The sequence below is a fragment of the Malaclemys terrapin genome, chromosome 1, assembly GCF_027887155.1.
Source record: "Malaclemys terrapin pileata isolate rMalTer1 chromosome 1, rMalTer1.hap1, whole genome shotgun sequence".
Taxonomy (NCBI): domain Eukaryota; kingdom Metazoa; phylum Chordata; order Testudines; family Emydidae; genus Malaclemys; species Malaclemys terrapin.
In genome coordinates this window covers 237,185,731-237,198,517 of record NC_071505.1, presented here as the reverse complement: position 1 = coordinate 237,198,517, position 12,787 = coordinate 237,185,731, and positions in this window count along the sequence as shown.

Sequence of the window (12,787 nt, the reverse complement as noted above, 5' to 3'; positions counted from 1 at the left end):
GAGGACTTTGGTCTCACCCCACTGGCTAACCACAAGTCACACAAGCAATTCCCTTAGACACTCCAGTTTCCCAATGTCACCACTAGTGCCACTCATTATGGGGACAAATGGTTATGAAAACCAATACCCCAATAAAAGAAAAAAGGTTCTCTTGATCCCAAAGGACCAAGCCCCAGACCCAGGTCAATATACAAATTAGATCTTACCTACAAATTACGCTGTTGCCAATCCTTTAGAATTTAAAATCTAAAGGATTATTCATAAAAGGAAAAAAGTAGAGAGCTAGAATTGGTTAAATGGAATCAATCACATACAGTAATGGCAAAGTTCTTGGTTCAGGCTTGCAGCAGTGATAGAATAAACTGTAGGTTCAAATCAAGTCTCTGGAATACATCCCCAGCTGGGTTGGTTCCTCAGTCCTTTGTTCAGAGCTTCAGTTAGTAGCAAAGACCCTCCAGAGGTAAGAAGCAGGATTGAAGAGAAGATGGAGGAGCTGCAGCAGCCTTTTATAGTCTTTTCTAGGTGTAAGAACATCTTTGTCCTTACTGTGGAAAATTACAGTAAAATGGAGTCTGGAGTCACATGGGCCAGTTCCTGCATACTTTGCTGAGTTGCAAGGCGTATCTGCCTTCTCTCAATGGGTCAGTTGTATAGCTGATGGTCCTTAATGGGCCATCAAGCAGGCTAGGCAGAACTAACACCAACTTGTCTGGGATGTCTCCCAGAAGCATAGCATAAGTTTGAAATAAAGACAGTATAGAGCCAATATTCATAACTTCAACTACAAAATTGTTACACACATATAGGCAGCATAATCATAACCCACAAACCATAACCTTGTCTTAGACACCTCATTTGACCCCCTTTATATAAGATTTGGTGTCACAACAGGACCTTGGTTGCAACCATGTTCTATACGGTCCCAGATTATATCAATAATGTCACACACATCAACCCAATTTTTGTAAAACATTTTTTTTTCTTAATTACAGTAGGGTTTTTTTCAATTACTTTATTTTAGTGGTATGTCAATGTATGTAAAGTTGGAAATCTTACAGTCATGCTGTATTCAGCTGGAGGGACCTAAACATTAGACAAAGGGATTTTCTAAAAAGTATAATTTTTAAGTATGCATAACTTAAGAAGTGGTTTGATCAACTGCCTTCAAAACATTCCAACAACGCTTTAAAATGCCCTGAAAATAATCACAAAAATATTTTTACTGAGCAAAGCTATGAGGGGAGTGAGGACAGGGCTTGTAACAGAACACTGGTTGCAACCTTAACAATGGAGCTACTGAGAGTGCCTCCCTATGCAGAGTAACTTTAATTACCTGGAGTCTTTGTGGCACCTTCAAGACTAATAGATTTATTTGGGCATAAGCTTTCGTGGGCTAACTCAAAAGCAGCTTGTCCAATTTTCTCTTTGTTTTTCATCATTGGGTGATTTTCTACCATACATCAGGCTACATCAATATAATTATTAAAGAAACCACACAAACTTGAAAAGCCAAGACTAGAACTTAAACCCTCTGATGCCATAAACCTCAGGTCTCTACCACCAGAACTCAGGAAACACCCTCCATTAGATGCATCAGATGTACAACCGCTCATGTTTTCACTAAATTGCAAACTGATCTCACACAAACTAAAGGCATAATCCAAAGTCCATTGAAACCAATGGAAAGACTCTTATTGCCTTCACCAGGTACTGGATCAAGCCCTGAAACCATTAATGCTAAACTGTGTTCAAATATACCCAATGTATGTATTTTCTAGATCTAAATGTTGAAAGCTTTAAGGGACAGTAGTAACAAGCCATTTTTGAGTAGTGACACACAAAGATTTCAGAAACAAGTCAGCATTTTCAATCACAGCAATATTGTAATGACCTGAAAGGAACTCAAAATCAACCCAACCCATTTACTCCAATTATACAAAGACTTTCGACAGTCTTCAGAGTAAGATTAGTAATTTTCATGCCAAAGTTAGCGAATGCTAAATATACAGCTTGCAATGCTCAACGTGTTATTTTGGCTCTTGCTGGAGTGATGCCAGAAGCTCCAGCCTTCATGTGATTTTTTGACCGCCAAGGGGAAACCCTTCTCAGATTGGTTTCTTTTTACCTGCTTTTCCACCTCCTTGGGAACAAGAGACAATCAGAGCTGCTGCAGGTAAACAGAGCTCTCCCGCTCTCTCTTCTCCCATCCCTGAGGAGCCAGAGAAGCTTTTGGACAGGGGAGGAAGGAGGGGAGAGAACAGGAAGAGCTGCTTAGAAAGTCCTGCTCCCTCCACCCCTCCTGTGAAAAATAGATCAGCCTGCTGTCGGCTCTTCCCTACCCATTCTTTCTAATGCTGCACCATCTGGCCTGGGAAGGGGAAGAAGAACTTCCACGGATGCAGATGTGGGGTTGTGGCTTGCTTGGGGGGGGGGCAAAAGGGGATACAGAACTGTTTGGCTGAGTGGGCAGAATTGATGTGGGGCTGGGGCAGATGTGAGGACTGGAAGGCACAAAATTAACTGGGGGTGTAGAGCTGATTCCTTGTTGCTCAAAGAACCTCAGCCAAGACCTAGAATTGTTGCTTATCTAGAACAGTTCCTTGCGAATACAGGATGTTGACAGGAGAGAGACTTCATCAGGCAATGTTCAAAGGTTTGCCTAGGCTCTCCACATTCACATTTTGGTTCATTCCTCAGCTTTCACTTGGTCATATTATCACCAGTCTTTGCCACCTGGCGCTCTCTCGATTTACAGTACACCAATGTTTTCATTTGAGCCAGTGCCTGGAGGGAATTGCTTTGAAGGAATCACCTTCTCCAAGGTCATGGGCATTTCTGGCCATTTTTTTTTTAAACTCTGTAGTCTTCCACAGTGATATTTTGAGATCAGGGATTTTCAGAGGCAAAACACTTTCTGGACTACAGCTTCTTAGGTGGTGAAATGTGTTCAGTGGATGTCATGCACCTGTTTTTGTCTTTCCTTTTTACTGAAGGCATCCCACCTCACTGAGGGGTGATCCAATCCTCAACAAGGCAGTATAGTGACAGTCTGGGAGTCAGATTCAAAGTCCCTGTGATGACCTTACAGAGTTGAATGAGTTTAGCATCATTTTTGTGTGTGTAGCTTGAGCATCACCATAATGGAGCACAGCACTCAGCAGCGGAATAACACAAGGTGAGACCGGTTGCTCAAAGTGTTTTGGGGTCAGCTCCACATTTTGTGTTGGCCCATTTCTGTAGTTCACATTCTTTTTCAGGTTCTTAATGTGCTCTTTGAATGTTAGTGTTCGCTCTACTGTGACCCCAAGGTCGACTGGATGTTCATAGTGCTCAAAGATTGTACCATCCCACAATATCTGGAGTTTTCACTTTGTCTGATGGTGTTTCAAGTGGAAGGCACAAGCTTGTGCTTTGCCAGGGTTGGCTTTCAGGAACTATGTGTGGTAGTATTTTCCAAGTATGTTCAGGGAGCCAGTTAAAACATGTTCCTCAAATCTTTCTGATTGGGTGGCAATACAAATATCATCTGAATAAATTAATCTTCGCATGTTGGGAAATTCTGGTTGATCATTTGTGTAGCCATTAAATAACAAGGAAGATAACATTGAATCTTGGGGCAATCCATTCAATTGAGTACATCATCAACTTTCTTGACTGTCCATCTTGACAAAGAAATGTTGATTCTCAAGCAAGGAGATGACCTGGGCCATCTTATCATTTCTCAAAATTATTGCCAATTTCAATAGAAATGCACGATAGTTCAGTGTCATAAGCAGCCGACAGATCAACAAACCCAGACCTTACAATATTGCAAGTTACACTGAGTCACAGACTTTAAGGTCAGAAGGCACCATCATGATTGTCTAGTCTGACCTCCTGCACAATGCAGGCCACAGAATCTCACTCACCCACTCCTGTAATAAACCCCTAACCTATGTCTGAGCTATTGAAGTCCTCAAATCATGGTTTAAAGACCTCAAGGTGCAGAGAATCCTCCAGCAAGTGACCCGTGCCCCATGCTGCAGAGGAAGGCGAAAAAACCCCAGGGCCTCTGCCAATCTGCCCTGGAGGAAAATTCCTTCCAAATATGGCGATCAGCTAAACCCTGAGCATGCAGACAAGACTCACCAGCCAAACACCCAGGAAAGAATTCTCTATAGTAACTCAGATCCCACCCCATCTAACATCCCATCACAGGCCATTGGGCATATTTACCTGCTAATAATCAAAGATCAATTAATTGTCAAAATGAGGCTATCCCATCATACCATCCACAATATTGACGTATTGAGTTAGGTTTGCAACAACATGAATGTCCTGAGTAGAAACCAGGTTAGTCATCAGTCAGCTGCCCTTCCACTATTGGTGCTATTCTACCCATTATCATCTGCTCTTACAACTTATAGGTTGAGCAGAGCAAAGATATTGGGTGGTAACTCTTTGCCGAGGTAGGTCTTTATGTAATTTGAGTAGTGTAAGTACTTTGGGATGTCTCCACAGCCTGGATATCTGCATTGTGTCCATACAAGAATTGAAGAAGTCAAGCAGCCATCTCTGTGCTCTTGTCCCAAAATGTAGTAATAATTTATTAGCTATACCATTGAGCCCAGTTGCTTTCCACATTTCAGGGTTTTCATGGCTATTGTCAGTTCATCAAAGTTGAGTTACGCATTTTGGACTTTGCTGTCTCTAAGGAGTGACCAAAGTTCCTGCTTCACTTGTTTCATTCTGCACTTTGTTTTGTGGGTTGGTTTACCATTTAGAATGAATAGGTGTACAGTTTGGTTGGGGAGACTGCAGCAATGCGCTTTGTAGTGGTGATTTTCTAGGCAATACTAATTCTCATACACACATTGGAGGTGAGCAACCAAAGCTCAAAATATTGGGCCACAATGAGATTGTTTTTTAAAATCTCGTGTTTTATTCACATATATGTCTGACTCATGGTTTTTGAATGTTTGGGGTTTGCATTACTGGTAATGGAACCTGGTTTTAACCAGAACTAAACAGAGACTATCACTTCTAAATTTTTAAGAGCCATAGTTCATCTGCTACATAGTTAAAATCATCACTAGATGGTGGCATTGTACCACCTAAATCATGTACTGTTTTAAATGGTATTTGCTCTAAAAATATAGCTTAGTTTGTCACTATCTTCCACAGATTTTGGGGGTTGTGCAATTCCCCCCCCCATCTTTGTCATTTTGACATATTTCAAAGAAAAAAATCCCCCCAAATTAAGCTTCTAAAATCAATATTTAAGCCCTTGAATTAGTGACCCGACTTTAAAGCACTGAACACCCAAACGTTTACTTCAGTGGGAGCTGTTGAATGCTCAGCACTCTTGAAAACCAAGCCACTCACTAAGATATAGACTTAGGAGCCTGTCTTTTAGAAAATCTTGAGCTTGTTATTTTCATGAATTGACCTATGATCTATTCTCTTTAGTCTCTAAGAAAAATGAAGTCATATCTCCTTTGGAAACATGGGGACCAAAGCCAAAGATCTAGCAGAACCAGATGTTATGACCCATAACAGAGAGTACACAGATGACGGGGGGACATATGGCACACACATTCTTCCCTAGTCTGATGGTCAGCATCAAGATAGCTATTTGGCTTTTTTCATTATTTGTTTCTGGATCCAGTCAGAGTGGGAGTTTGCCGCCTCTGATTTTTCTTTTTCTTTCTGCTGCTTTTTTTGGGCCTTCCTATCCACCAAGAGAAGGATCCAGCTACTCATATAATTTATGGGGAAATTTCACATTTTTGGGAAAGGTTCTTTCCCAAACCTGCGGGGATGTATTTTTCCAGTTAGTTCTTTTATAGACAAGATGGAATTCCATCATTTTTACACAGTCTCACCAAATGGGAAGAGATCTAGTAATTATGTTAAGAATTTTTAAAAACAAGCAAACATTTTTTTCCTTCAAGTCCAAACACCTGATATTGGATTCCTGCAAGAGACACACCCTTGTGCTTCAAGAAGCACCCTGAAAAGAACCATGTGCATCATTTCATACTCACTTGTTGTAGTCTATAGATTTTAAAAAACAAGGGACATGGCCATTAAGAACTGTACACATGAAGAGAGTGAAAATCCACTTTAACAGGTAAAAATTGGGTATGACTTTTCCACCCAAAGAGAATTCACATCTTTTCACATTACAGTCCAAATGAGGAAAAGGAAGTAAGATGAGATCTCTAAAGGAGACAACAGCCATGCAACCTGGAGAAGAGAAGACACTGCATGTGGCTGCATTATCCTGTGTCCTACACATTGGAAGGGGAGCCCCCCTGGCACAGTTTTGGTGAGATGATGAAAAAGGGAGAGCTTATGCTTTGGTAAATGCCTGCGAATAAGAAAAAAGGCAAACTGAAAAATAGTCTGAGACTGTTTTAAAATCCCCCCTATGCCAGAATCACCAGGCTTGATACCTTTCTCCAGTCTTACCTCCTCTAAAAATATCTGACTCCTAAAAGCCACAGCTATTGTCCAACAGAACGTTAATTCTACTAGTCCTCAAGAACCAGACATTGGGTCCAAAAAATCAATCTTTGTTTACGTGGTCAATTAGTAGTTATCTACCCTGCTGGACCCAGCAAATCTATTCAGGAATCTCTTGACCGCAGGAGATTCAATATGGGATTGTAACAGTGCGAGACTCATCACCGCGGCGCCTCCTGCTGCTCGTCTCAGGGACTCAGTTTCCAGCCTCCGGAGCGCCCCTTGTTGGCCGGTGTCGCGCTACAGCTGGCCCCCATGTCCCTCCCGGACCCTAGTGCCCCTTTCACTGGGTGTTGCCCCCTGGCAGTACTCCCACTGTTTCTCTGGGTCTCCCCACCCAGGGGGACCCCCTCCCACTATCCCCACCTCACCTCAGTATTTGGCCACTGCCAGTCACCATCTAGCCCCCACTCACTGGGGCAGACTGCAGTGTCTCAGCCGGTCATCACAGGCAAGGGGGGGTTGGACCTGCTGCCTCTGCCTACCCGTGGGCTGCCCTCTGCAACCCCAGTACCCAATTGGCCTTAGACTAGCCTGCAGCCTGGGGTTTTCCAGGCCGGAGCTCCCCAGCTCTGCTCCACCCAGGTACCTTCTCAACTCCCTTGCGGCCAGACCCATCTCCCTCTACAAGCAGAAAGAGTGTGTCTGTGCTCCTGGCTCAAAGCCTTTTTATAAGGGCCGGCTGTGGTCTGTTTGGGTCGTGGCTCCCAGCTGTGCCTACTTCCCCAATCAGCCTGGGAGCTGCGTGCCCCAGCTCCAGCCCTCTGCTGGGCTGTTCCAAGCCCCTCAGAGCAGGAGCGGGTCACCACCCCGCTACAGGGATCCATTTCTAGGTGGAGTTGGGGACACAATTAAATAGTCACTTTGTCATTGTTTGACTGTATTACTACTTAGCTTCATTTTAGCCATCAGTATTCAGTTTGTCCCTACACTTTCATCAATACCTCAGCAATTAATATTGTCTCTGGAGATGCCATACATGCATATCAATGTATATGTTGGCAGCAGATGACTAAAGAGTGTGGAAATAAGGGGAAAAGCCTGGGCCGTAGGCGGGGGTTTTACTGGCATTGTGTTGATTTATCACTCTATGTATAATATGTATCTAATGTGGTACCTGTGGGACAAAATCTGACAGGCACTTACCCTGGTGTGCAGGAATGGGGACTGTACAATGTGTTTCCTCTTTTGTGTTCCCTGCCCAGAGCCCTGTCAGAATTACAGTACCTGTGCACTGGGACCTACTTTACACTGAAAGGGTGGGAGGTAGGTGGAGTCAAATCCTCAACCTCTTTCTGCATTGCTTGCAGAGTAAGGGGAAACGTGCTGCCCCTTGTGATGGAGTAAAGCAATGGTGCATTCCTCCTGCACTGAGGAGCTTGTAGAACTGATGAATGAAATTGTTTTTAATTGTTCACTTCATTAATGTAACTTCATAAGTAAAGTTTTATGAATGAAACAACATTCATCCATAAAACCGGTTACCCTAATAACTGGCGAATTGACAATTAAGATGCTTGTTAAGAGCCATAGCTGTTCAGCCAGTTGCCTTTGTAAGTTTCACTATCAATCCAATTCCTGCTTAAATCACTGAGACTTGCACTGTTTCAGCATTGTAACTTCTGTTCACTGTTTGCCATCCACTACACTCATCTATATTGTAACTTCTGTTCACTGTTTGCCATATTGTAATTCAAACCCCATTTTAAAACGCTTACTCCATTTTGCAAACCTTGCAAAACCTTCATGTTTGCAAACCCTGCTGTAATCTTATTGGTTTAGTTTAGATGTGTGAATGAGGTATGTATGGATGATGGAATCAACCTCCAGCGCCAGCCTGTCACATGAAACAGAGTTCAAACACCAATGGCTGAAGATGCAGACAAGAGCCCTAACAAAGTAAGAAGAGTCCACCCTAAAAAGAAAAGAACAAAGATACAATAGAAGGAAGATCAAAACCAGGTCCGAGGCTGAAAGTCACGTCTGCAATTGACAGGTGATCAATCACCAAACCCAGAGGCAGCGTGACACAGCAAGACCAATAGACTCTGGATTCAAACTAAAGCCTACAAAAAGGATGGGTGAGATGGAAGACTTTGGAGAGTAACATTCTGCTCCCAACATGGAAGGGCATCAGTGCATGCCCAACAGAGACCCAGCCCTTCCCTGTGCCTGGCTTTCCTGGCCAGTTTTCTGCCACAAGCTACGAACCCAAGCCACAAACTCAAGCTAAATTCAGGTCTGGTAACTATCTAGCAGCTGTAGAACATTTGATGTGTGTGTGTGTATATATACATAGGTATTAGAGATTAGTTATTGGTCATAAATCAAATTGTATTATCATAATAAATGTGGCATCTTTGTCTTGCCCCCTAAAACGATCCTGTGTAGTTTTGTCTGCATAACAAACTCCCCCTGGGGCAGCACAACTTGGTCCACATTACCTCGAGTGCTGGGCAGTGCCTTATATGTACCATTTAGCTCTGGGTGAATTAATGCAATCAAATCAATAACATCCCTAAATTAAAAATGCAGTGTTATCTTACAAAATATGTTCAGGCAACAGGCCACACAATAATCATTGACAGAATGTTAGTTGACACTAGGCCGGGGTGTGGGGGAAGGAGAATGGGGGGCTGGGGGGGAAGTGTGAATGAAAAGTCCCCTAAACAGAGCCATCCACATTCAGGCACCAGGATGGAGAACACAATTTAGAGAACTGAAACGATGTTAAAAATATCCAATCAAACAGATCTCAGAACAAACAGGATGGTAAGAAAGGAGAAAGCCTGGAATGCAGGATAAATGGTGAAGGTGACAAAGCCAAGAAAAGGTACATTCTTCCCAAACTCCTCACCAAGTGCACAAGGACAAAACAAAAGCAGGGACAGTTAATACAAGTTCTGTATAGTTCTGGTGCCCAAGGCCTAAATTCCTAGAAGTGTCCCAATAATTTTGGATGCCCAACTTGAATTACCTAGTAGATAATTTTCTTACATGCATCTGAAAAAATGCTAATGTGCTATGTGTAAAGAGGGAAGGTCTGAAGTCAACCAGTGCCCACTTCCCAGCAACCATAGAAAATGAGTAGGTGGGATTAACCCATGTAACCAAAGATATGTAAAAATTAACAAGCAACATCCTTGCTAATAAGCCTTTGAGACAATTCCCTCCCCATCATCCCAAATTCAGTGTTCAGTTTAATCCTGTGTATGTGCACACACACAAAATTCCACAATTAGGAATCTTATTCCATTTAGACCCTGAGATGTTATGGATGTCCAGGTAATTGTCCATTTTTCTCACTGGATTCTAGTGATCTGGATTCCACTTCTAAGACAGAGAATTCCAAATGTTGATTACCCTGTGAAGAACAAAAAGCCCTTCCATCTAGTTAACCTGCCTTCAAGCAATCCCATGTGTTTTCATTGTAGGCATAAATACAATATTAAGTGAATGTTGCCATCAGTTTTATGATTAACAAAGACTAATCAATGTTGCTATCTGCATGGGCTAAGTTTTGTTTTTTCTTCAGACCCTAGCATACTTCCAGGAACTATGTTCTATCTAGTTAAATTATTTTCCTCTCTAAAGACAGATGTGCAGATTAGCTAATTGAATCTCTGATGCAGATTTTTGTATGTGTTGCTTTCACTGTACTGTGCAAAGATAATCTTTCTGTGGTTTTCAAGCAAAACCAGAGTAACGTAATGCCAGGAAACAAGATGCCAGAAATATGAGTTAGAACTGTTACCAAAAATTTCCAAGAGGAAAAAAAAAAAGAATGAATTCAGCTTCAAAATCAGCTCCCCCAACAAGAAGAGTAAACTACTTTCCCTCTTGTCATTCTACCCTCAGACGATTAGCTGAGATTTAACCATAACTTAACCTCCCCCCCCCCACACCTATTTCTACATGTAAAGACTTTAGATAGGGTTTAAAACCTGCAGTTTCTCTTTTATATTAATAATGCTGGTGTATCTCATCTTGAATTTGGTTGATTTACCAGTTCAGGAGGAATAGTTCATCTTTGATTTAACATCTCTATGGAAATTATTCCCAAATTTTATAAGTGGAGAAGTTTTGTAGGAACATATTAATAGGCTTGGAAAGATTCTATTTTAATCAATAAATGTCAATAAACCTTGATTTGCCATACCCATACACACCAACAAAAATATTTTGATTGATAATCAAAATTTACAAATAGGCAAAGCAAGAAAAATGCTGCTTCAGAACTTATTAGAGTTTGATTTAAGAATATTCCCTGGTATGTTTTCACCATGTAATGGTGACAATTTGTGTTTTAAAGTTTTATCTTTGAGTCTTAACGTCTATTGTCATTAAATTATTATCTGATCCTCCATAATTTCCCACAACTGTGAACATTTAAATTGATAAAAATACTTAAAAATAAGCACTGATATCCATTGAAATTATTTTTAAAAAATTGAATTTTGCCAACCCTACATACTAAGCTTGACACAAGAATTTCATCCTATTTCTGAAGCCACTTCCAGAAGGAGAAAAGTCACCAAAAGTTAAAAATATCACCGGAATTCCACAGCAAAAAAGGCAGTACAAATCTATGTATGCTTGCATTCCATAGAAATAAATCTTTTAGAACTGGTTGAAATATTTTGAATTGTGACATGGATGAAAATGCAAAATTTGAAAAAAGTTAGTAGCATTTCAACGTATTTCCCCTCATTTTCCAATCAACTATAGAGCTGCTTACATTTTGTCAAGATTTCAAAAACAAATTTTCTTCACCCTTTGTGACCAACTCTAGAAATTTTTGGCATGATGAAAAAAATGGGCAAAAATCAATATCTGAATTGTACAGGGTGCTAAACTCATGTAAAGAAATTGCCAGCCTAAAAGTTATCTGTTTACTATGCAAATTAACCAGCATCTAGGAGAACAGTAATAAACCACGTGACAAGCCTATCCAGGCCTGCATTTGCATGGGACAGCCTAGGAGAAAGCTCACAGTCAATTGAGGCACTGAGGAGATTATGCAGCTTTCTAACACATGTATTCAACAGGGAGTGCACTGCCTGATTAGTCAAAGAAAGGCACAAGTTAAAGCAGCCTGAGGACTGGCCTACCACAGAGTGGCATCAGGATCAAGAGAGTGCAAAGGGTAGTTTTACACCTCCAACCCTCCCACAGCTGCACCAAGCCCTCCTTGGCCATTGCTGACCTAATTCATGAAAGTATCTGAAGCCTGATGACAAAGGATATCCCTCACAACAAAATGATCACTCATGAGCCAACATCAAGCTTCTTGTAAGAAATGATCAGGGGACTACTTTGTTTTTCAGAGACCAAGGGAAGGAGGAGTCTTTTGAGCCCTCCAGACCTTCTGGTGGCAAGACTGAACATAACAAGCTTTGAAAAAAAGTTTAAATAATGTCCTCTAACCATAGAAAGGCTATTGAACTTTTAAGGATGTGCAGTTGTCTGATTTAATGAGTAAGAAATACTGATAGCATTGAACAGTGCTTTGATTCATTACGAAAAACTGTTGCTTGAATAACAGCCAGACTCCAAGGGAGTATATGGATCCCCTTGAGAGCATATATCCAAGGACTAAACCCTTATAATTGATTAACTCACATATCCCCATTTGTAACACGTGGTGTTTGTTTCATCTCAGAGGGAGTGGGAGGAAAGGGATTGGCATCTGCTCAGCAGGCAGGCTACCGCGAGCACATCAAACTTGTCCTCCGCTAGCTACACTGGTTTCCCAAAGATTCTGAATCAAGTTCAAGGTCTTGTCCTTATCTTCAAAGCACTCCATGGCATCTAAAAGATCTCCTAAAGCTCCAGAATGAAGACAGTGGTTGAAAATTTCATTCCTTGGGCACAGTGGAACTCTCTACAACAAGGTTAAAGCTCATCTGTACAGGAAACAGAACTTTCTCAGAGGCTGGTCCAAGCATGTGAAATTATGTCCTCCAGGAACAATGGACCACCATAAACCTCACTGCCTTATGCTTTGAGTGCAAGGTGCATACCTTTGACCTTGGCTTCTCTAACAAATATATATCATAGCAGTATATACATTGAAAAACATGAAACAAAAACAACTCCTCTGCCCAGAAGAAACAACATGTGACAGACGTTAGTCATATTGCTTAATGCATTACTGAAAGACATTCAGGTATTACGGTGATGAGACTCTTGCTATTTTGGATCATCTCAAAAAGGTAGCGAAGCAGCAGTGTATGGCTCCTTTAAGTGTATGTTCCTACTGAAAACCTTTATTTTTGCT